Here is a 25057-nt window from a genome sequence, read left to right on the forward strand (position 1 = left end):
AGGAACTCCCCGCCCAGACCCCCCTCCCACCTCGGTCAGGACTGGTGGGCTGTGAATGCTCCTCAACACCCGCCTTCATTAGCGATTTGATATGGTGTCTGTCTTTCTCTACGTAGTTCAAACCAGCTATAATGTTTGGGGGCGGTGGGGGAATCTCTATGTAGATAGGTTTATATATCTCCACACACATACACACGGATATTAAATACAGTTAGTTCATTTAAATGGAAACATGAATAAATATAAATATTAAACCATGAACAACTTTTTAAGCCACAAAGAGCACAAAATTGACTTAGAATTGTTCAATATATATATTAGTTTTTTTTAAAGAATCAATCATTCAAAGGTGAGGAACGTTGTTTTCAGGCTGGCAAAAATGAAAAGTTGCAGAATTGGTGGTCTATATATTTTTAAATTTTAAGACGTAAAGTTAAATCTCATAACAGGACGGGGTGTTTATTGTACTTTATGAATCAGTTTAGATATAATTTTAAGAAATCGTTGATAATAAATTACGATTAGATTTTCTGATATTTAGAATCTGGATCAGATACACATTCTGTCCCTTGTTTGAAAACTTATGTTTAATAGACAGGAACATGTACAGGATGTTTATACAAAAACAATGTAAACAATCTGCAATCTGCTCCTTTAAAGAAATTTCAGTGAAATCCCATTTAATACTGTTTCTTTTCTGTTACTTATAAAATGCTCTTTTGTAGCCTCACGCCTGACTGTTTAGATATTCTCTTTATATATGTATACATAAATAAGTCATTGCAAGCTGAATTGTGCCCAGTTTCTGGCCCTGCACAGACTTTGCCACACACACTCCGAGAGAGAGAGAGGGAAAAAGCAGCGACGTGAACGAGCAGCCTCGGCGCCTGGCATCGTTTGCAATAACGTGTCGCATCTTTTTCTAAAAAAAACTAAGGTAAGAGACATCACAGATATCTCCGCACTTCTTCTACACAGTGTGAAAGATTTTCTGTGATTAGAAGACAACAGTGAGAAAGACTTGCTTTCATTCGGCGTTCTGGTTTTAGAAAGTGTCACTCTTGCTGGTGGTTGACATAGTTCAAAAAGATGAACTACAAAAGCTAATGTATGCGACACGACCAGACGGCGCCTGTAACCCTGATTTCCCCCCACATCTCGTTCTCTGGTAAGATCTCGAAATTGTTTAAAAAAGTTAATTCATCTATATAACGCCGGATTTCTAATAAAGTTGGGATTATGTTGGAGAAATGTTATTTAATGCAGATAAATTTGAACTCTAAATTCCTAGGAAGAACTACACCTCTGTAAATCAAATCTTGAAGAAGTGTGATTTTCAAGGGAATTTGCATCTAATTTCGCCCGAGAGTTAACTTCAAATTGAATGTGTTGCACCTTAGAGATTCTGTAACCGAGTTGCTTCCTTTTTTTCAGCGAAAAGTAAGGTTTTCCGGAAAGTAAGAGTTTTGATATCACTTACGACACGAAACATACTTTGCAAAGTAGCGCGGCCGTCAAGGAGCCGCCAATTGACTTGTAATAGTGGTTGGCAACAAATGTGTTATATTCCTCGTCAATGCATAGACCCTATTCACAGCTGTCCCATCCACATTGAGCATTTTCAACAGGTCTGAATTGTGTTTCTCGCAAGAACACAATCACATCACAATGTTAAAACAAAGCCGTGGTTTACAAGATCACATCCCGAATGTAATCTGGCTGCAAAGAGCTAATTCGTTTTTATTTTTAAACGATGGAAATCGGGAATATACTTAACGTTCGAAGTGATTGTATTTCCTAGCTTTGGCAAAACATAATATGGTTGATAGCAAAAAGAAAGCAAAACTCAAAAGAAAATGAAACACAGCAGCTAACAATATTGCAAGGAAGCGTTGGTGCAATGCAACTACGGTATGATACTTGGAGATGTATTTGTTTTTAAACACATTGGCAAGTAGGGTAAAAGCAAAACTATAAAACTTGTTGAATTCCTCGTGAAACCTCGACAGGAGTTCGAAAGCCGATCTGTGTATTCCAGTGGATAAGACAAATTGGAAAGTTTTAAATACACGCTGCATTCAAGTGGCATGTTTCCCTAACCAGTTTAGAGATTCTTTTGTTAATACTTAAGGTTGATTATTGAACAGACTGTTGTTAAGTTGTTTTTCGATCTATTATACTTCAATTGTTTAATTTCCTTGTTTTGATAGTCTTTACGCCAACGCCTTTTTGTAATAATATTATACCTATATGTTGAACTGCTGTTCTTTGATAATATTCACACGCTTCGCCCACACGCATCCAGGCTCCTTAACTATCAGCAGAATTGTTACAAAAAGTTTATTTCGAGTAAGGAAAAGATCCAAACAAGAGAAAAACGTGTAGGATTTGTTGGCGCACATTAATTTTAAATTAAATTCTGGTCTCATGCATATTGTTCTAATCATATATAATTTAAACACAAAATATAGAAAAGTTGTGATTTATCGAAGTACCAAAGAAGGTTTCAGCTTTATTTGATTGAACGAAATGTTCACACTGGAATGTACAGCTTTATTTGCGTGCATTGATGACTGACAATGCTTTACATCTTCGACTGTAATAGACAATAGTTTTATAGATTCTTGTTTTTTATATTGTGCAGAGAGCTTTCCACTTAAAATGCAAAATCGATAAATAAAGAAGCTGTAAATTTTATTTATGGAGAAAAAAGTTCTTTCTTAATCGTGAAAACCCATGGTCTGAGATCACCGTTGATGAGTGAACTCGTTTCAACATAATCTGATTTAAGTGCATGTGGATGGACTGTGTGCAATATTTTCTCATGCCCATGGTACAAAATGATCTACTGAGTCAATATTGAAGTTATTACCGCGCTTATTGAATTTTAACAATCTAAAATTATACATGTGCGTTATTTAAAACAACGTCTGTTATAAAACCAACTCTTTTGGGAAGTCAGCGTTTTACAGTTCCCATCCCACCCTCTTGGGCCAGTTTGGTCCCCCCACCCCCACCCCCACCCCGCCTCCCACCACCACCCATTAAAAAGCAGTTTCCGTTTAAGATCAAATTCGGCACCGGCCGAGTCGTGTTGATTATATTCGAGATTGCATGGGAGGTGCAAATAACGTTAATAAAAGGGGTATTATGCTGTGCAGAGACCCAGGTTTGGGTGAAGTTATTGTAAACAGGCTGCGCAATCAGTGACCCTGTTAGCCGGGGCCAGGCATTTATCAGCGCTCAGGGGGCTGAGGTAGAGAGAGGTGCCGAGACCACCCACCTCGCTGGAATGGAGGCACGCGTGTGCCCCGTTCCACTCCCTGATTTTAATTAGCAACCCCCTACCCCACCCCCAACAAGTACACACACCGATCACCTTCAACAGCGAATATTTAAATATAAAACCCTCCCTAACTTAGAACTTGAGGGCAGCCATGGAAATTGATCCCTCAACGTTTATACAAGACAAGGGGGTAGTGACAGGAGTAATTCCATCAGCTATTATACGCTTCTTTTCCCCCCATGGTGGTGACAGAGTAATGTAGTGTCTTCTTAATGGAGGCACAAGGTCGGTTCGTGAATAGCATACACACACGCACGCACACGCACAAAACTTACAAATGCCATCTGGAAAGAGGGACCCAGGATTGGAAACTAATTGGTCTATCCTCTCTCCCCGCTTTTTGCGATATGTTGTGAGCTGTACTTTTGCTCATCATTGTATTCAGCAAAAAAAAGCCCAAAAGCAGGAGTAACAGTGAAATGAAGGAGGCACATAAAACAATAGGATGAAGCATTTTGTCCAGTAACGTGAATATCAAAACAAAGGGAGGTCATTTTATACAAGGTCAATATTTTGATTTGAGTGTTATAAATGATTCTACAATACACAGTAAAGAAAACAGTAAAATGTATCTTCCTGACTGCTTTCTTGTACATTGCTCTTGGTAATAGTTTGTTTTGGTTATGTACTATCTATGCAGGATCATAGCAAACCATGCATTAGGCTGAAAGACTTGATGGCGCATGATGTTCTCTTAACTGGACTTTACGAGATGGGAGAGATTAGGGTACCGGCTGACGCGGAGGAAATGCTTTCCAATTCAGCTGTGTTTTCTGTTGCTGAAGTAGTATCAGGGTGTGTTGACAGGGGAGCAAACGTACTGACGTGTTGATACAATTTAAGTTAATGCCGCAACATAACAGGCGAGGTTTTGTTACTGAATTTTAAATCTTAAATACACTTGTAACGCCTTTGTAAATTATAAACTAGAAGAGAGCAGGAGCATAATATTTGCAGTGACCATGCAAAATAGTTACTGAACCAACGTGCAGCTAGTATTTGAAACAAAGTGAAACGGAATGGATAAAATACATTGACTTGGTGATAAGGTGCATTTGCTACTTCACCTTATTTCAACTACGAGCATCCCATCATATACCCGTTAGGTGCTCTAGAATTTAAGTTTGTTTACAAGGGTTCATGTTGAACAGGCATGAGCTCCATAGTCCCCATTTTATGATTTCGGAACAGGTCACATCCTCACAGATTTCATTGACAGGCAGTCTTGGTCGAACCCTATACTTGGTAAAGGAGATGGATGGAGTCCAGAAGAGCGTTAACGTTATTTTACAGTCGCTAGTTACAAAAGCACCGTCTACAACGTTTTGGCTCAGAAAATCTAAATTACTTTTGTGGCGTCCCTCGCTCGACCTATTCCGGCTGCCTCTTGAGTCGAAGGGACAGATTTTCCATGACGTGATTGCACAAAATATGTGACAACTCTGTAGTTGAGGGAATTTACAGCCTCTTCCACAGTTTTATGATCTGATCTTGTATCGCCAGCATTAAACAAAACGCACAATTCGAGTCTGCTTTAACACAAACATTGGCACGACAGTCAACAGACAAAATATGTAATTACTGGCAGTTTTTTCTATCAGAATTCCAAACTGAACAAAGGCAGCACACACGATAGTATCATTCATTAGCCGTTCTTGCTTCCTCAACGACACCCAAATATTAGGATTCGCGTGTTGACAACCTCCAAGTATTAAAATGCAGGAACATGGTCCAAGTGTGTATGCGTTATAATACGGAAACGAATGGGGTTCGCGATCATGACTGTAACGCACGTGCAACCGATTTTGTCCCTTTACCTGCTCAAAGGCATCGCTGTTCTTGAGTGAAAGTTTCATTGGGTTTCATGTGCGTGCGCCAATATTCCTAGCGGCGATTAGCCTTCTTTCGTTGTCTCCAAGCTTGTTGCGTTAGAGGTGCCATGAATCTATCCATTTCCCTCGCGCAGGCCAAAGGCTGGTAAAACTGACCCTCAACTACTTTTTTTACTGGGAGGGGGACGCTCGCATTTATCGCAATCACTGCCAATAAGTGATAAACCAAGCTTTTAGAATGCATTTCCCAAAACTTAGATTTATGTTAATAGGGATTTTTTTATCCACAGACAAGTCAAGATTAAAAGGCTAACTTTTTTAACTAAGTTGATGCATGTGGGGCAAGACCACCATAGGCGTAATTCTGTCAATTTTTTTTGTTGCTGTCTTGTTAATTGTAGTTTTAATTGCCTTTTTAGTTAAGAGGGTGGGGTAATTGGTTTCACTATTCTCAAGCAAAATAACGCATGAATCCAAATTTGAATCTCCACACGCCAACGCACTCGATTGTGCAAAATATTCTTAATAAAAGCATTGAATAATTAAAATTCTTTCGCCAATTTTTTGACCAATGATGTAACTGTCTGACCGGATTTGACTTTTGACTGTTTACAGCAACTTTGTGCACTATAAACATATTTTCCAATCAGATAGATTATTTTCACTACACATTCTGCTCAAAGCGAAACATCTCGATTTCTAACTTTCTACTTAATTAGATACCTTTTGCAAGATTTCCAGCTCCGTTTGAGTTCATTGTATTTTTTTCGTGCTTCATACAACAAGACTTGGAAAAGACCAGATTTGCTGTCTTGGTGTCGTGATAAACAAGTTTAACCCTCTTAGGTTCAAACCTCACGGAAGGGGATACTACATTGGTGTCTTAATGTAGAGACAGCGACTTAGTAATTTTCACAAGTGTCAGCATTTAAGGAACCCCTCTTTCTCAGCCAGAACCAGCAAAGCATATCTGTTGTCTTGTGAAATGTCCCAAGACGCTACAGACAGAAACAAACTCATGTTAGTTTGTTTGCACAGATTGTGAAGGAACCCTGGTATCTATATTGTGGGCATTAACCATTCTCTGCGGTAGCCAGTTTCACATTTTTCACCATTCCTTATATAAAGAAGCTCCTTCTGAATTTCCTTTTGAATTTCTTGGCAATCGCCTTATCTTGATGAACTTTTGTTCTTGCTCTTCCCCGCAAAATTCATAATATTACTCAGGGTTTTCAGAAAATGCTGTTAAATCTATTTGCATGTCCTGGTACAAGTAACTGTCGGAAATATGCGTTTCTAAATCGAACCCCAGTTTAGCACTGAATAACTGTCAACAGGCTAAAAAGCAGGTTCGAACGAAATCACTTTCAATGTTTACCTCAACTGTGTACAAACGTGACAATATAATTAGACACTCATGAATTAGTGGCCACTCCAATTTCCAACCAGTTTAAATAAGTATCAAAATGCAATATCTTTGCCCATTTTTCAAACTGTCACTTTTATCAGCTGAGGTCAATTCGAGATAATGTTTTCCAGATCTCCTGCTGTTGGAATGATCTTTTTGAGGAGAGATTGACCCATTTAAAAGTGCATGCGGTTGCGAAAATAGTGATGCTAACGTTGTAAATGTCAATTGTGTGCAGAGTGCATTGTATTAAGGTAGCTCGGTGTTGAGGATTACAGTTATTGTGTTCGGAAATTGTAATTCTACCGAGTAAGCACTAGAGGTCTTTCTTCGAGGTTCTTCATTGATTGAAAGCAGGACTGAATGTTGCAGGGACATAGCCGACTTGACCTGAAGTAAACACACATGATAAGGGACTATCACTGTCAAGAGACTAGAATAAAAGGAACAAATGCATATTTACTTCTATGTCAGTTGTGGTCGTTTAGCGAATTTTGGCCAGTTCAAAAGTCAGTTACTTCCACACCCTACGGCAATACCAACGAAATAGTTTCAGCATTAAGAAATTCAGCAGGGTCTACGTTTTGTTGTGTCAACGATCTTACAGTAGACAATAAATAAATCTGGAGAAAGATACAAAACAGTCCTAACTAGCACACAACAAATACTATGAACACAGGTTGGGACTCATTGGAATTTAGAAAAATAAGAGGTGATCTCATTGAAAGATATTGGATTCTAAGGGGGCTTGACAGTGTAAATGATAAGAGAATGTTTCCCCTCACGGGATAGTCTTAGACCAGAGGGCACAGCTTTAGAATTAAGGGACACCAATTTAAGTCTAAGATGAGGGGAAATTTCTTCTCACAAAGGGATATGAGCCTTTGGAAGTCCTAGCCTCAGAGAGCTGCGGGAACAGAGTCCTTGTGTCTATTTAAGGCTGATATACATTCTTGATCAATAGCGGAAGCAAGGGTTGTGGGAAAAGCTTAGGAAAGTGAGGTGTGTCAGATCATCCACGATCCTATTGAATGGCAGAGCAGTTTCAAGGGGCTGAACGACCTATTCCTATTTCGAAATCTTATGGTCTTAATTGTTTCATTAAACATTTCCTTCGATACTAGAAACATAAGGCTTGAAGAAATCACACTTAGCTGAAAACGTTAACTCTGTTTCTCTCTCCACAAATGCTGCCAGACCCGCTAAGCACTTTCCACAATTGCTGTTTTTGTTTCAGGTTTTTAGGATTTATTTATCTGCAAAGATTTACGCTTTCGTTTTAAGGAGCTTAGAAATTTGAAACAGAATCTGAAAATAGTAAAAGGTACAGCAGATCGGTCAAAACATGAAATTGTTCTAAGGTTGGTTCATCGAAAGTCGTTAGAAGTAGAGAATAGGTTAAGAGAAATACACGTGTTGTCATTAGCGAGAAATTGGGAGATTTGGGAGAAATCGATGACCAAGTACATAGATAGCCAATGATAGAATCGACTTGACAGTGAATTCCGAATAGTTATTACCCTTTGTTTTTGCACAATAGCCACAACTTAGTGACAATTTACACACTAGAACACACTGTAGCACAAGCACACCAGTTTTTCTTTAAAATGCAAATTAATTGTACAAGTTCATGCTGAGGCAGTTTCGAAGTTCTTGGATTAGTAGCACTGAGCAGGTGAATTTTTCGAACAGTTGAGTGAGAACGAAAAATTACATTCTTCGCAAATTCTAGCTTAGAAATACTTTTAGGACGGCTTGTTGCTTTAGAAAACGTTCCACCGTCTCAGTGAGAAAGCTTTGGTCGAATGTCCAGAACTCATCGATGCAAACTTAATGCAACCACATTGCTAACGACGATTAAATAGCGGCAGGTTGTATCGATTTGTACGGTGTCCCTAACATGATACGTGTTGATTGTACTCAAGTGCTGTTATAAGTCTGTCATGTACAAAGAATTCCTGTCTCGTCCGTTTTGCCACATGGACCTTCTTTTGCGCCAGTGCGGAAAATGATGGTCTGGAAATGCATGAAAGATCACATGGGTTTAGTATGATAATCTAACGAAGACTATCTGGTGTATCAGATCAATCAGAACAAATACTTCTTGGAAACAAGTATAGAACATAGAACATTTTAAATATTTTAAAATATGATCATGTAAAATTAGTTGTCAAACTTAATCTCCTGAAATCTAAATCTCGTGTGATACATCTTAAGTGAATTATATTTTTGGATCATTGACTTGTCTCTGTGTTGGCCCAGGAGCACCAAAAGGACATATGTGAAGTGAGTTCAGCAAAGTTTTGAAACTTGGATACGCACAGCAGAAACAGAATAATCACATGGCATATCCGTTTCGGATTTCAACTTATTTCGTTTCCAAACAATTTCGTTGAAATATATTAGAATAGGATTTAAGAATTTAAGATTTTTTTTTAAAGTTGCTCTATGCTTTGGATTTCATGATTCAATTAGTTACATAATAACTTGGCACATTTTCTTCATTCGCTAGAAAATCCTGATTTACATCTTTACGACATAATTGAATATCTTCAAATTAGGTCGATACTAGACTTAAAAAAATGCTACGATCTCAATTGCTCACCCGTTTATCAGAAGATTCTTATAAAGTTGGAGTTTACTTATTCTGAGATTAGATACAATGCACATCACGGCGATTTTCATTGTGTTGTGTACAAGAGTAGGTAACTAGGTGTTAAATTAATACAAGATTGTAATTTTCACTTATTGGTAGTGCAGGGAAACGAAAGGTTATATTTGCTGTCTTTTATTTGAGAGTCAATGAAAAATGTAAATATTGCGTCTTATATCTATCATTGTCTTTTGTCTGCTAGTGTTTTTATTTTTATTAACATCTTTGTTAACCTAGGGTTGCTTTAACCAGATAGGACTAAATTGGCAATATTTGTTTGTTCACAACATTCAATTAAAATTGGTACAACACTAGACCTCTTGCACACTTATTTTTTTCTACGTTAAACAAAGAATTGCTGTAGATTGCCACATGTGACTTATCCTTCCCAGTGATATGTTACAGTGTTGTCTCCTTCTCCAGTATTGTATAGTATCCTTCCCAATGATATGTTACAGTGTTGTATCCTTCTCATTAATGTGTTGTAGTCTGTACAGTAACCCTTCCAGTGGTGTTGTGGTGCTGTATCCTTCCTGGTGCTGTGTTATAGTGTTTTACAGTATCCTTTCCAGTGTTATGTAACAAGAGCTGTACCTTTCCCAATGACATGTTACAGTGCCTCATCCTTTCCAGTGATGTGTTACAAAGCTGTATCTTACCCAGTGATATGTTAGCGTTGCAGACTTCTCAGTGATGTCATACACTTTTGTATATGCATGGCATTTTCGTTTGGATATTTTTCCAAATTATTTCCGGACACTCCAAGCCCGCTTATTCTGGTCGGAAACCATAAGACTGGATCTCTAGTAACGTGCGTCCATTTGCTTCAAAGAATAATCCTTTGTCACCTCTTCATTCTTGACTAGTGAAATCTATTTAGAAACACCATGGACTGATAAGTGGGATTGGGGTGTAAACCGCCTTTAGTTTAGTGCAATCTATGTTTTCCCTCCCTTTCCCTTTGGAAGTGATTGCACGGATATCGGCGCAGGCTTGGAGGGCCGAAGGGCCTGTTCCTGTGCTGTAGGTTTCTTTGTGTTTCTTTTGGATATGGGCTAACGATACAAACCCTTAGTATTTCAGTCCACTTTACAATGGGTTGGTTGATATGTCCCAAAAAAAACACTTGGAGGTGGTTTCCTACCGAAGCAATAAGTGGTTGCTTTAAGAAAAAATTACGATTTTGTTCTACACAGTTAAGAAAGACTTTTTACCCAGCCTCGGCTGACATTTTCCATTAGGGTTCTTAAGTGTACGTTAACCGCATTTCTTCATGCAAATTATCAAGCTGAGAGGTTATGATTTGCTGTTCACAAGCAACTAGAGTCACTGATGTCTGCAGTTTTGTTTTTCAAACGTAATGCATTCTTTAAGTCTCGTAAGAACTGCCTTGTTTATCAATTAGAGGAATACCAGATCCATCACACAAAATATAAGCTGTCTAGTTTTTGTTTTGCATACAATCTGTTGAAGAAACACCAATGCCCGAAGCGCGCCATTATTAGCCCACCAACCAAAGAACAATTCCAGTCGATATGATTCTAGTGGGATACGTTATTATCCGTGTGGAGAGTGTACAATAGCGCTGATTCTTATTTATTGTCCTGTACATTCTTCATTTTAATAATTTCACGCTAGGAAACGCAATAACCAAATGAATTGGTGATCTCTATCTTACAAAAATATATTTCTAGGCCTGCACAAACTCATAATTTACTATTGTCGAAGATTCAAAGAAATAACAAAAAAATCACAGCGGCATCCCGATTTTAATTGTTACGATCTCAGAGAGACTTTAGGACCTCATGACGTTTGCCACTATATTTCTATAGATTCTAACGTACACCATTATTTCTGGATAAGAACGTCAGCTCCACACGTGCTGTGTGCATACAATCTAATCAGCAAAATGCTAATATATTAATTTATTTACAGAAAACATTTCCCAAACAGCCGAAAAAAAAGCAAACGTGACGGATGCATTCTGTTTCCTGCACGCTGCACGAAAATAGTCTAAAATCTGGATTTAACATTTTCGCGTGTGGGGCAAAACATTCGCCAACCACGTTCCCAAAACTCAGCAGCACAGTTAAGGTTACTTTTTGAAGAAAACATATTTTGTCTTTACGATCTGATCTGTAGGACTCGACTTCCCCATCTGACGCCACCGTTTGTTTTAAAGATAGAGCGCTGAGAGCGGCTCAGAAATTGGGGGTTCAATGGGTTTAACAAAAACTTCATTATTTCATGACTCACATCGCTGAAAGCTAAATAAGCCAATCATTCTCTCAATGGGTGGTATCTGTGGAACTCACTGTAGCTGTTCTAAATTCTCGCTTTGATAAATTGATGCTATAGTCACAAAGAACATAAATCATACAACACACATTCGATTAATCATGATCAAAGTTGCCACAGCTAGTCATTTGGCTCATTTTCAATTTCTGCATTTGTTGAACTGAACGTTTCGCCAAAGTAAAATGCGAGGACATGAAGGTTTGTCAATGAGGGGGCTATTACCCTGGGTCAACGTTTTTCACAGCCTTTCGTGCATTTGCGTTTTTTTTAGCAATACAGCGCGTTTCAAAAGACGTGTTATCAACCAAAATCCGCACGGTTTGTAATGTGCAATCAATAATCCTTCTTACGCGGATTGCAATCTTAAGTCTTAAAAAAAACAGCCACATCAAAATCGATGCAATTACCTTTTATGCCATACAATCCACACGAGCGATTACAGTTCCTCTGTGTAACATCTGGGATTTTGTTTGAGGTTTCTTTAAACGCATCCTGAAATTTGATTGACAAAGCATAATATTTATTACTGTAAGATTGCTGAATGGTTCTTCCACCATTCAAATCCACCATAGGTCCTGGCAGAGAAACCGCTGTAATTTAGTATTGAATATAGTTTAAAACACAATTAGCAAGTAGTTTTGAATTACAGAAGTCTGGAAATGAGTTTGAATTTCAACCTTTTCGATGGAAGAGGTATTCGATTTATTTGCTAAGGACGGTGCACCGTCGTGGACCATTAGTCAGTCTTTTCACAAATTAAAAAGAACATTCAAAACTACCATCGACTTTATCTAAGACGTTTTATTTAGTTGAATGCAATTGCTGATTGCTTTTTTGGTGTCAGCTGTGCTGACTCTAGTGACAGCTCATCACCCAGAGAAAAAAATCGCAAGAGTTAATGGTAATGATGGGATTACAACCAAAAACTTTAAGGGTTGTAACAAAAAGAAATACTTGCATTTATATAACACCTTTTGCAACCTTGGACCACCCAAACATCCATTACAGACAGTGAAACACATTCAGAGTTTATTCACTGATGAGAAGGTAGTTTTTGTACAGAAAATTTCCACAAGCAAGAATGCGATTATCAGATTTTGTTTTTGTGTGATCATGATTGAGAAGCAAAAATTGTCCTAGATACTAAGTGAATCTCCAATGCCTGTCCTCAAGCAATATCAAGAAACATTTTACATCCACTGAACCTCTCAGCCATTTGAGCTTTTAGTGTATCATTTCATCTGAAAGATAGTACAACCAACAACATTTGGTTAAGTTAAAACATCTTACATGCATTCAAGATAAAGTGTGGAGCTGGATGAACACAGCAGGCCAAACAGCATCTTAGGAGCACAAAAGCTGACGTTTTGGGCCTCGACCCTTCATCAGAAAAAGCATGCATTGCATGCATTCATATTGATTAAGACAGGCTTTGATTTTCAGGTAACACGGTCTGAAGCTGGATGAGCTTTGATTTTCATATTTAGTTCAGAAGCAAGTGATTGGAGCTGTCTGGCTGTGTAGTCAAATTAGGACATTAGCTTTAACCTAAAACAAGGATCTCTTGTTGCCCATCCTCAAAATATCAATGAAGTTGTAGCTCATGTTCTCATTGGCATATACATTACTTTTGGAATGATTCACATGACCCTCAGAAAATAAAAGTCATACAGCATGGGAACAGACCCTTCAACCCAACTTGTCCATGCCAAACAGGTTTTCCAAACTAAACTAGTCCCATTTGCCCGTTTTTGGCCCATTATCCCTCTAAACCTTTTTTTATTCATGTAACTGTCCAAATGTATTCTAAATGTTGTAACAGTACCTGCTTCCACCACTTTCCCTGGCAGTTCATTACATAACAGTCTTTTAACATTCATTTACTTTTTGTAAAAATCATTCGTTGGATATGGGCCTCTCTGATGGCCAGTACTTATTGCTGATTTCTAATTGCTTTGCAGAAAGTGATGGTAAGCTGCCGTCTTGAACTACAACACTCAGTGGGTTTTAGAAACATCCACAGTGCTGCTAGGAAGGAGTTTCAAGATTTTCATTCCAGTGACAGTTGAGGAACAGTGGTACAGTTCCAAGTCAGGATGTTGTGTGAGTTGGTGTGGAACTTGAAAGTGATGGGATTTACCTTCTGGACAATTTCAAAGGTTTGGAAGGTACTGTTGAAGGATATTGTGTATTGGACATTGGGCAACCTGCTGTCATTTTGCGTCAGTGGTAAAGATAGTAAATGTTGAATGTGATGGATGAGTTGCCATTAAATAATAATTCCACCATGAACTGTCACGGTGACAATACAGTACACAATAGATCTGGAGTCAGTAGCCAATCTGATTCTATACTGAAATTATATTAGGCGCTCTCATGAACATAGTCTCTCAGCTCCTGGCGCCTTTGTGAACCTACCTTCTTCAGGAGTAACTGAAAAATTGATAACACATAGAACATTCCAATCTGATCAAGCTAGGATTGAATCCTGATTGAGATGAGCCTGTCAATTAACACTTAGGCTTTGATGCTTTAAAATGAACATAAAACACATAGTGCATTGTCAAGTATAGCAGTCCTGTGCTCAGGGAACACATCATCATTTGACCGACCGTGAGCAAAGTTACAAGAGATATCTTAATGCCTTTGTTTATAAAAATGTTCTTTATATTTTCAGGAAGATTGCCCATAATGAATAAGTATAGAATGTTGAAACCATACCTAGTTAAGATTCTAGCAATGATGAACTCAATATTAGTTATAATGTATGTGGATGTGTGAGTATGTGTATTGCATGTGAAAGATTAGGCTTGCAGCTTTTGGAGGAAAGCAGCTAAGGTGGCTGGTATTGGTAACATGATAACTGCAGATAGGTTATTAGACATTAATAGGAAGTTTTTCCAGAATTTCTCACCATAATATCTTTTAATGGTAATGATTTGGAACCTAATTCAACTTTCAAATTTTCTTTTCACTAAACTTTTACCGAGTTTACTTTACACTGCACCCAGAATTAAAACATGTTTACATTTCTGAAAAGTTGACATTCCAGAGTGTAGTTGCATGGATGCATACACTTAAGCAAGTCAGTAAAACATGAGACATGCAATATATTTTAAATCATGATACAAAAAACTCAAAAGCATTCTAAGTTATGTTGTTTACAAGATATACCACTTGGCCTGGCTAAATACCATAGCAACTGTATGATTTGAATTTATACCTTATGGTAATTCACTATATGTGCATGATTTATGGTAATCTTCATCTATAATGTGCAAGTAATATAATCCATTGTGTATGTTCCAAATTTTCATGAGATGAACAACAATAATGCACAAATATTAAATCCTAACCATAGGGAAATTTATTCATATATCATATATAATAATATATACAGCCTTTTCCTTCTATACAAACCAACACAAGCACCATTAAAACAGCATAATTGCAGCTTTTGTAACTTCTAATGAATGGAATCTAGGTAAAAAGAATATACAATATGGTAAAATTTAGGTTAGCTCTTTTTGCACAACATCTATGATTGTTTATTATGAGAAAAGGTGACTACATTTCAGGATCTTTTACAAACTTGGGCGGCTTTCAGAAATGTAGTGAAGTGTTGATAGGTGATAAGATAATGAAAGTTCAGTGATCTGAAGAGAAAATCACATCTTAGAGTGTAGCGCAGTACTGGGTGGCATTTTAAATGGAGCATCATTCTTTTTGCTACTCTGTCATTGGTTAACAAATGGATTATTTCCTTCTGAAGCTAAACAGAATATTCACAAGATACAAACTGACTAAGCATTGTGATTAGAAAGCCCAAACTAAGTAATCTTATTTAGTCTACAAAAATACATAAACAATAAACTACAACATGTTTCCTTTTAAATTGCCCATTATTTTAGTTAAAGTTTGGCCACGTATTACAATCTTTAAATATTTCTCAGATGGTTGACTTGGTAATAACTTAGAGTTTAAATTTCATTAAATGAATCACTTCGCTGAAAACATGTAATGTTATTCCCTATTATTTTAACTGAACTCATTGTTTGATATGAAAAGTATTTGGAATATGGTCCCATGAATGCGTTAAATGTGAACATTGAAACAAAACAAAATTCAGTGTAAATCCAGAGGGAACAACATCAGAATTAAATTGTAACTGTTGAAATTAATCTTTTCAGTAGACTTTTGAAGCAATTAATAAAGTATCTTTTAAATGGGAAAACTGACAACATTAAGATTTCAATTATTGTATGTTTGAAATATGAATTTGCTTATCATCACTTACCAATTTGTACCATTACAATTTAATAATGTGGAAGAATAATTAACATGGACTGAAAAATTACGAAATTGAGAGAAGATTAAAAAAATCAAGAGATGGTCAGATGATAATTTTTTTTTGGAATTTTAAAATCAAGTAGTTTCAGGGATGACAAATAATAAAAGTAAGGAATTTTACAAGCTTGAGATTCTGGGAATGAACACATTAGCATAGGGGATGAACTTAGTCAGCTCAGTTTAACAAAAGCATGGTGCAAGGAAATGGAAGAATTGAGAGAAATTGTTGAGAGGAGACATGAATGAAAAAGATTAAAAGCTACTATGATCATACTAATAAAGCAAGTAAAAGTCTCATGCATCCCCTTCTGACATGTTGGAGCATATGTTGCACACCTCCTCAGATATGACACAAATAATCTGGCTTCGGATAGACAGGGTTTTAAAATTACTTAAGGGTGTTAATGGTGAATAAGCAGCTAATGAGGTAAAAAGAAGTACTGAAAACTGGGTTTATAGAGGCTGCTAATTTAACATCAGGGAGATAATAAGGCCCAGAAGAAAACCACATACTTTTTGAGACCTCTCATGAGAAGTCTTGATGACTTCTTGATGAAATAAGGAAAAAATGTTCCCACTCATTAAAGGATCAAGAATATGAAGGCACAGATTTAAAGTGGTGTTGGCCAGAAAAGAACTAAATATGATATGAGGAAAAGTCTTTTTTTCATACAACGTGCGGTTGGGATCCGAACTGTACGATGTGAGAATGTGGTGGAGGCAGGTTCAGTTGAGGCATTTGAAAGCAATGTAGATGGCTGTGTGAAAGCAATGTGCAGGATTACAGGGAGAAGGCATCAGAATGGCAGTAAATGAAAAGCTTATTTGGAGAACTGGTGCAGGCACAATGGATTGAATTATCTCCTCCTGCGCTGTACCAATTCTGTGACTCATATATGACACATCCTGATTTAATTATGCACAATAACTCTTCTACCATTATTTCCCTTAAAACAGCCTGTGCCTCAGTGCAAGTAATATTTAGTTAATTCAGTTAGCTTTTAAATGTTGATGGGTTTTATAGATATTAATCCCACAACAGAGATTGATAATATAATTAAGCAGTTACGTGGATAACATTGTTTCGTCTAAACAGTGAAACAAAATCATGCAAATTAAAATGTACTATTCTGTTGATGTGATGGGTATAATTTCTTTTTATTTTGCACTGTTGTTGCACTGAGTTTCTAGGCTGAGTTACAGACAGGGCATGGTTCATAGGCAGTAGATATCTTGGTTTTGTTTTGCTTGATAATACATCTCACTCTGTTTTCCTTACATGCACATATGGATCCATTACTTCATCACAGCATTAAAACGGATTCTGCTTATGTTTATAAATGTTGTAAAAATCCAACTGGCTACCTAAGCACTTTTTAAACCTACTTGACTGTACTGGACACATGCCCTACATAATAACAAACCCGTATGATTTAAGATGGTTCTCCCAATGATGTCTCACACTGCTTAGCTTATGAGCACTTTGGAGATAATTTATAGCCTGACTGCAGAATTAATTTGTCCCTTTTGTTTCACTCTAAAAGAAAGATTTATTGTTTTTATCAGAATTTGATCATTTAACTGGAACCCTTTCCTTCTTTATTCTTAAATATTAGTTATTTCTGAAGCTGGGGATTGAAGTGGTGGAAAGGATAATTTCTTTTGAGTATGGGGCAAATTGAGATGCGTGCAAGATGGCAAAAAAAAATTCTTATACCACAACGATGTTTGAAGTGTTCCTTTCCAACAAAGAGAAAGGTGTTTCAAATTAAACCAAATGTTTATATCAATGTAGAAAGAAATAACCTGGATACATGCATAAGTAACATGCAGAAACAAACACATAATGGATTCAGAATGCATTGATCATGATGAGTTTTTTTTTAATTAAGTGACAATATTGACATATAGACAAAGGGCTATAGTAAATAAAAGCTGGAGTAATTCCTTCATCCTCTCAAGGCCACATGGGTATCATGGGCAAGACCAGGGTTTATTGCCTGTTTCTATTTGCCCGTTAACTGACTGACTTGCAAGGCTATTTCAGAAAGCAGTTCAGAGGATGGTGTATCTTTGGAATTCTCTACCCTGGGAGGAAGCTCAGTCTTTGAATATTGCCGAAGAAGAGGTTGAGTAGATATCAGATATAAAATGGCCAGTTAGTACAGGAGGCAGTCAGAGACTTCTTTGCCCTTCAAGCAGGTGTGGGCGGTTGGGGATTTTGGATATGGAGGAAGAATAAGGCAAAATAAATACAGAAATTGTGGGTGAGGAGGCAAAGAAATGTTGGAGAGGAGATTATTGCAGTGATAGAAACATGAATAAAAGCCCTAATTGCTGGAAATACTCAAAGGGTCAGGCAGCATCTCAAGAGAGAGAAACAGTATTAATTTTAAGGTTGCCGTTTATAATTAAATATGTTGCTGGACATTTCATCACATGTTTGTTCCCCATGTCCCAGCCATTAATCAGCCATCACAGCCAACCTTATACCTCAATGGATGGTATCTGAATGTCAATCAGTCCTTTTTAACCCCATTTTCAATCATTTTACATGCAGTTGAGAGAAATAGTCAAAGAAAATGTTAAAATAAAAGCAATTTTTATAATATTCCTGTGAAGTGTCTCCAAGGTTGCACACTGTCATGTCCTAGAGATTGATCTCCATTTCCTGGAGACTCCAGGCTAGTGCAGCAGTTTTGTGTAGCACCTAACTAGTGAGTGGTAGAAGATAAATTGCCATACAAGCAAGATGAAATGACTGCCCATGACATCAAGGTAGAATTTTACAGAATATGGCATCAACAAGCACTAGCAAAATGTGTCTTTGGTAATCAGGAGAATCTCTGCTGGTTAGAATCAAACTTTGCAGAAAGGAAGGTGGTTGTTGGGACTCAAACATGTCAGCCATCACTTCAGGAATCCCTCAGGGTAGGTCCCTTGGCCCAACAGTCTTTAACTACTTCATAACTTGATAATGCACCCCTCTATCATAATTTCATAAATGGGATGTTCACTAATGATTATATAATGTTCAGCACCATTCACAACACCTGAGATACTGAAGCATTATATGTTAAGCAAGACATGGATAAGAGCTAGGCTTAGCTTGATAAGCGGCAAGTAACATTTACAAATCATACGTGTCAGGTAATGAGCATCTCTAACAAGAGACAATCTAATCATTTCTCCTTGTTACTCAATGGCATTACCATTGCTGAATTCCCCACCATCAATATCTTGGGGGTTATCATTGACCATAAACTAAACTGGACTAGTCAAATAAATACAATGGCTACAGGACAGTTCAGAGGCTATGAGTTCTGCAATGAGTGAATCAGCTCCTGAACTCACAATGCCTGTCCACTTCCTACATGCCTCAAGTCAGGCATTTGCTGGAATTCTCTCTACTTACCTGGGTAGGTGCAATTCCACCAACCCTCAGGAAGTTTGACACCATTCTGGACAAAATGTTCCTTTTGATTGGCATGCCATTTGCCATCTTGAATATTCATTCCCTAAAATCACCGATGTACGGTCGGTACCATTTACTAGTTGCAATGCAGTAACTCACCAAATGTCCGCAGACAGCACTTTCCAATCCTGCGATCTCTGCCACCTAGAAGGACAAAGGCAGCAAATGCATGGAAAGACCACCAAGTTCCCCTCCAAGCTGCTGTTCATCCTGACTTGGAACTGGAACAGTGTTCCCCTACTGTTGCTAGGTCAAAATCTTTGAACCTCCTAACAGCAATGTGGATGCACCAATACCCCAAGGAGTGAAGTTGTTCAAGACAATATCTCACCACCATCTTCCCCAGGACAATGACAAATAGGTAATAAATTCTGTCCTAGCCAGCAGCATGCACATTCCCTTGAATGAAAACAAGAGCATATTTAAGACAAAATATGGTTTATTGTCCATACCAATAAATTCAACAATATTTGGTGAGGCACAATTACTAGGACCTAGGTTTATGAATACACGTGCATACGTCCATTTCCTGTGAAAGCTGGTGGAGAATCACATGTCTTTACCCACAGTCTTTGTTTGTCATCAGTAGAATGATGGAGTCAATTTAACATTAACCCCTTCAGAACCATTACTTTCTGCAATATCCTCCAGCCACAAAATGCTCTGAGACATCCACTTTCATATAATTTTTGCCTCTTGAACATTGCCATTCATAATCTTTTCATCATTCATGTCCATGCTTTCTATTGTCCAAGCTGCAAGCAAAATAATTCCTGCCCTACATCTCTCCACCTCTCTGCCTCACTTTATTCCTTGAAGACACTTCTTAAGACCTACAACTTTGACCAAGCTTTGGTCATCTGATTTGTGGCTTGGTTCATAGATTCATACAGCAGCAAGAAGGCCCTTTGGCCAATCTAGTGTGCACTGACATAATTGACATCAAAAGTACACTAATCCCAATTTCCTGCACTTGTCCCATGTCCTTGAATGTTATGGTATGTGAAGTAACCATCCAAATAATTTTTAAAGGCTGTAAGGTATCCAGTCTCCACTACCTTGCCAGGCATTGCATTCCAGGTTCCTGCCACTCACTGAGTGAAAAAGTTTTTTTTCCCCAAATTCCCTGTGAATCTCTTACCTCTTACCCTAAAACTGCACCCTCTTATGATTGCACTGTAGTATACTTTGTTTACTAATGTGCCTGTGAAACATCTTGGGATTTTTCATTATGTTAAAGGTGAAAATGAATATAGGCTGTTGTTGTTACTGCTTTTGTTGATTGTTCTTGTTAATGACTATTTTGTTGCTTATGCAGTTTTAGAAACACAGTTGCCAAGACAACAATGAACAGGAGTTATTAAAATTAGCCAAATGGGGTGAGTTTAGAAGAGCAGAGGACTTGGGGAAAAGAAAAACATACTTAAGATGTGTTGTTAAGGAATATGCTTTCATGGAGTTATGGTTCGTAATGCTGTTTAACAGAGATTGCTTTTTGCAATGCTTCAACTTTGTTCACATGCACAACAATTGACAGTATGATTCATTTGTAATGTAGGTTGAGAAATTTAGGATTGACTCCAAGAGCAGGAGCAATGAGGAGAGAATTGACATAACAGGAGCTGTTCCACCTCGGTCTGAATAGTGGAGAAGTGAAGAATGTGGACCCAGCAGACAGTGCGGTAAGTGAAGACCAGACTGAAAGTGTGCTTTGCCATCGAGCTGTGGCATGCGAAGTGAAAAGGTTGGCGACTCAAAAGTGTACTGTTCATAATAAAAACCAAAAGAAATGTGGATGCTATAAATCAGGAACACAAACAGAAGTTGCTGGAAAAGCTCAGCAGATCTGGCAGCATCTGTGAAGAAAAAATGTCAGAGTTAACGTTTTGGGTCCAGTGACCTGAGGAAGAGGCACCAAACTCAACACATTAACTCTGATTTTTTTCTTCATAGGTGCTGCCAGATCTGCTGAGCTTTTCCAGCAACTTCCATTAGTATACTGTTTGTGTTGCTCTGCAAATTGTTGCCTGCTTGTAAGGTTTGATTGTATAAACACATCCCACCAATCTTTTAACAAAGCTATTTTAAATTATTCAATTTGTAAGCCATATCAATCCCTGAGTTAATACAAGTTAGAATATTGGAAAGGAGTCAGAACTCAGCTGTCTAGTGTTCCTCCTCCTATCTTTGCCCTTTCATACTTGCTGTGGGCCCTTTTTTCTTGCAGGTAAAAGGTGAGCATAAGTCTCCAGAGCATGATGCAATCTATCCTTTGTCAGCTGCCCTGTTTCATTCCATGATAGACTCTTGAGTATATTTCACTCACACATCCACTGCCATAGGACTTGGAGGACTCTGTCACTGAGAAAAACAGACTTGTCATCCACCTGCCACTACTCCTGCGAAGACACCTGTTGCAAGGAACAGGTTAATGCATGACTGCCCTTATGATTCCCTCCAGTTAGAGACCCATCACTTCTGCGTTGTGTAACAACAATATGCACATCACTTATTCAAACTCATTCACATGCCCAATCAACCTCTTCCTGAACTAGACCCAGTCTCTTTGATGCACCCCACAGCTATCTGTCTTCACTGAAACCTTTGATCAGATTTCCTGGGTTAGACAGGTGGGTTTGTTCCTTCGGTCAGCTGGGATCAAGACTCCCCATCACGCTCAGATTCCCCAAAGGAAGACAAGCAGGGAGGCATTGCCAAACTGTGGAGCTATGCTCTTTGTACTCTTAAGTCTACTTAGTCCTGTTTTTTCTCAGGGTTCATTGTGTTTCTGAAGGTACCAGATACTGATTTTGACTCTTGAGTTTTCAGATCCATACTCTGAGATTCTTTCAAAGAGCAAGTGTGCATATGAACATATGAATTTGGAATAAGCGTAGTCCAATTCGCCCCTTGAGCTTGCTCTGCCATATAAGAAACGTGACTGAAATGACTGAGACCTCCTGGTAATCTTGACTCCCTTATTAATCGAGTATTTATCTAACTTTACCTTAAAATTATTTAATCCTACTCCCATTGCTCCCTGGGGTAGAGAGTTCCTAAAACACTCCATGCTCTCCTCAGCTCCATCTTCAATTGGTGACTTTTTATTCTTCAACTAGTTCTCATGATATGATAAAAACATCCTTTTAGCATCAAACATTGTGCTTCTGTGAGGTTCTTCTTTCAATCTCAAATTCACTCTCTGTGAAGATTTTAAAGGGGCATTTAAGCTTCAGAGGTTAGGCTAGCTGCTCTTTAGAAATGGCGCCAGTACCTGCACATCCATTAGCTGCCCTTGGTATTTCCACCCCGACTCCTGTCCTGTGGTGGGCCCCACACCCTGTGCTCATTATTTGACAGGCTGTCACATGACTGTGTGCGGCTGCCCATCTCTGTCCCATGGATCTGCCAGTGGGACCCCTGTCACAATGATTAAATTCCACCTCTAATATTTATCCAGTGATCACCTGCATGAAGAGTTGTTTAAGGCTTAAACAAACTCAGCTGTAACTCCTGGAGGATCAAATAACCTGCAGGCATGCAAAGTCTGGGTTCACATAAATAAAGGCCACTTAGTCATGTAATGGAGACTAAACCAATATCCATGTAAACTTTCTTCATTATGTGGATGTAATGACAAGAGCGCATGAAGAGAATTCATATTTTGCTTTTGTGTTAAAACTATATTCTCTTATGATTCTCCTGCTTCAATCTTTTTTAAGAAACAAATGGTCAACACCATTGGGCCCTTAAGATAGCTACTACAGTCACATGACTGGAATTAGCTAGTAACCTCCAGAGTTTCCTGTGAGTCAAAACCAGCTAGTCTTTTAGCTCCTGGAGATTTAACCTGGCACGTGTGATAATAAGCTGCGTTGAAACCTCTCGATTCCCATGAAGACCATGACACAAAGAAATTGTCAATCCAATAAAAACTCTTCAGTTTGGAAACATTAACTCTGCTTCTCTCTCCACAGATACCACCAAACTCACCGAGTTTCTGCAGCATTTTTCTGTTTCCAGGTCTGACGTCCAGCATCCACTGTATTTAATTATTAATTGCAAATCACAACAGTTTGTTACCAAGTTGTTAATGACTTGACAATTGGCCACTGAGATGAACCCTCATCTCTTCATCTGACAATGTCCATTTTGATGAGGATGATCAAAATGCCTTCCTTCGCTGACTGGTTCAGCAAAAACCACTCTGGGACATGACTGGTACCCATTGCATACTGAATTGTTCAAATGTACAGTTTTGACTTTTGACTACAGATGCTCTTTTAATGTTACAAGAGGAGCAGCTCCAGACCAGAGCAGCTGGACTTACTTTCCATCTCTCTCTCTCCCTGAAAAGTCTCATCACCAGAAAAAACCTCAAACTTTATCTGCCAAATTGAATTTGGTATCTTTGGCCACCCATCAGAACCACAGATCCCAGAAAAAGAACTGTGACAAGATCAGCCACTTGCAGACATCAAATTGTGTATTGACTCAGTGGACACTGTTGCATTAACTGATTTCAATATCTATGTATTTTTAAGAAGCTTTTTGGAACTTCCCTTATTTTATCCTTCTACCTTGTATGACTACATGTGATTGAAGCAGCGAAGCAGTTCTTTGAGTTTTTAATGTCTTATTAATAAATGAACCCTACCTTGGTTTTCATTTTACAGGATTTTGCGTGGGTTTATTTCAAAAGCCGAAATCCAAAAACCAGGGTTTGAGGAACCCTTCAGAGTACCTCAGTAAGGGATGAGAGTAAAAAGGCAAGTCGGTAAAGCAAATAGTACTGTAGTGACTCTGGCTGAAGAGAAACAAAACCCTCATAATTTAAATTAACCCATTTCCCCTTTATCGACAGCAAGGGGAAGGGGCAGCTAACTGAGAAAAAGAGGAAAACAAAAGTGACAAGCTTTCACTGATACATGCTCAGCTACAGAAATCTTGAATTTTTTTGATTATTTTTCCACCATGTTTTAATGTAAACATTAACATGCAGCAAAATTGAAATGATATTGGAATAAGCACATTCGCCTTATTACCATCTGTTTTCACCTCATGAAGGAATCAGCAAAACTATTTAGTGGTTGTTTACAAAAATGTTGTCATCTATTTTTGTCTTAAATTCCTGAAGTGACAATGATATGTCATTACCGTATATTACACAATAGATTTTTTAGTATGATTGTTTTTATTTAAATAATAGCTGTTACAAATCAAATTCCCCTCACACGTTCTCATTTACAGAATATAAATCACTGCCCATCAACGTTGGATGATCCAGTCAGACGACAAAGTCCCCATCTTCCACCTATCCACTTGATTAAATGCCTCCATTACCACCAAACGTGTGATAAGGAAGTGCGCAAGTTTCTGCATGCTCATCTCAAAAGTGTGTGATGAGCTTCTCATCTGCGGACCAGGCCTGAATAATTTTTGGGTTACCAGTCAAGCAATATAACTGGTCACTGATGACAAAACAGCAGGTTAATTAGCCTGAGCCAGAATAAAAGGGGCACATCTAATTTTGAAACTGGACATTTAGGGAGTATGTGAGCTGATTGGGTAGGGTTGGGTAATTTGGTTCATTATTTAGTAGAGTATTTACTCATGAAATTTGCCAATCCTGGTGGAGGTTTTGATTGTGAGTAGGTTAGAATCTAAGAGTCTAATGCCTCAGCAGGGAGAAACA

At 38.1% G+C, this 25057-nt stretch overlaps 1 long non-coding RNA gene across 1 annotated transcript; it reads left to right on the forward strand.

Annotated features, from left to right (window-relative positions):
• The first annotated feature begins 711 nt into the window (after positions 1-711).
• Positions 712-24031, forward strand: LOC125460083 (uncharacterized). The gene is made up of 3 exons (XR_007249171.2): positions 712-937; positions 20921-21044; positions 23340-24031. It is a non-coding gene; the product is annotated as an uncharacterized LOC125460083 (long non-coding RNA).
• The last annotated feature ends 1026 nt before the right edge of the window (positions 24032-25057 follow it).

The sequence above is a fragment of the Stegostoma tigrinum genome, chromosome 16 (assembly GCF_030684315.1).
Source record: "Stegostoma tigrinum isolate sSteTig4 chromosome 16, sSteTig4.hap1, whole genome shotgun sequence".
Lineage (NCBI taxonomy): Eukaryota > Metazoa > Chordata > Chondrichthyes > Orectolobiformes > Stegostomatidae > Stegostoma > Stegostoma tigrinum.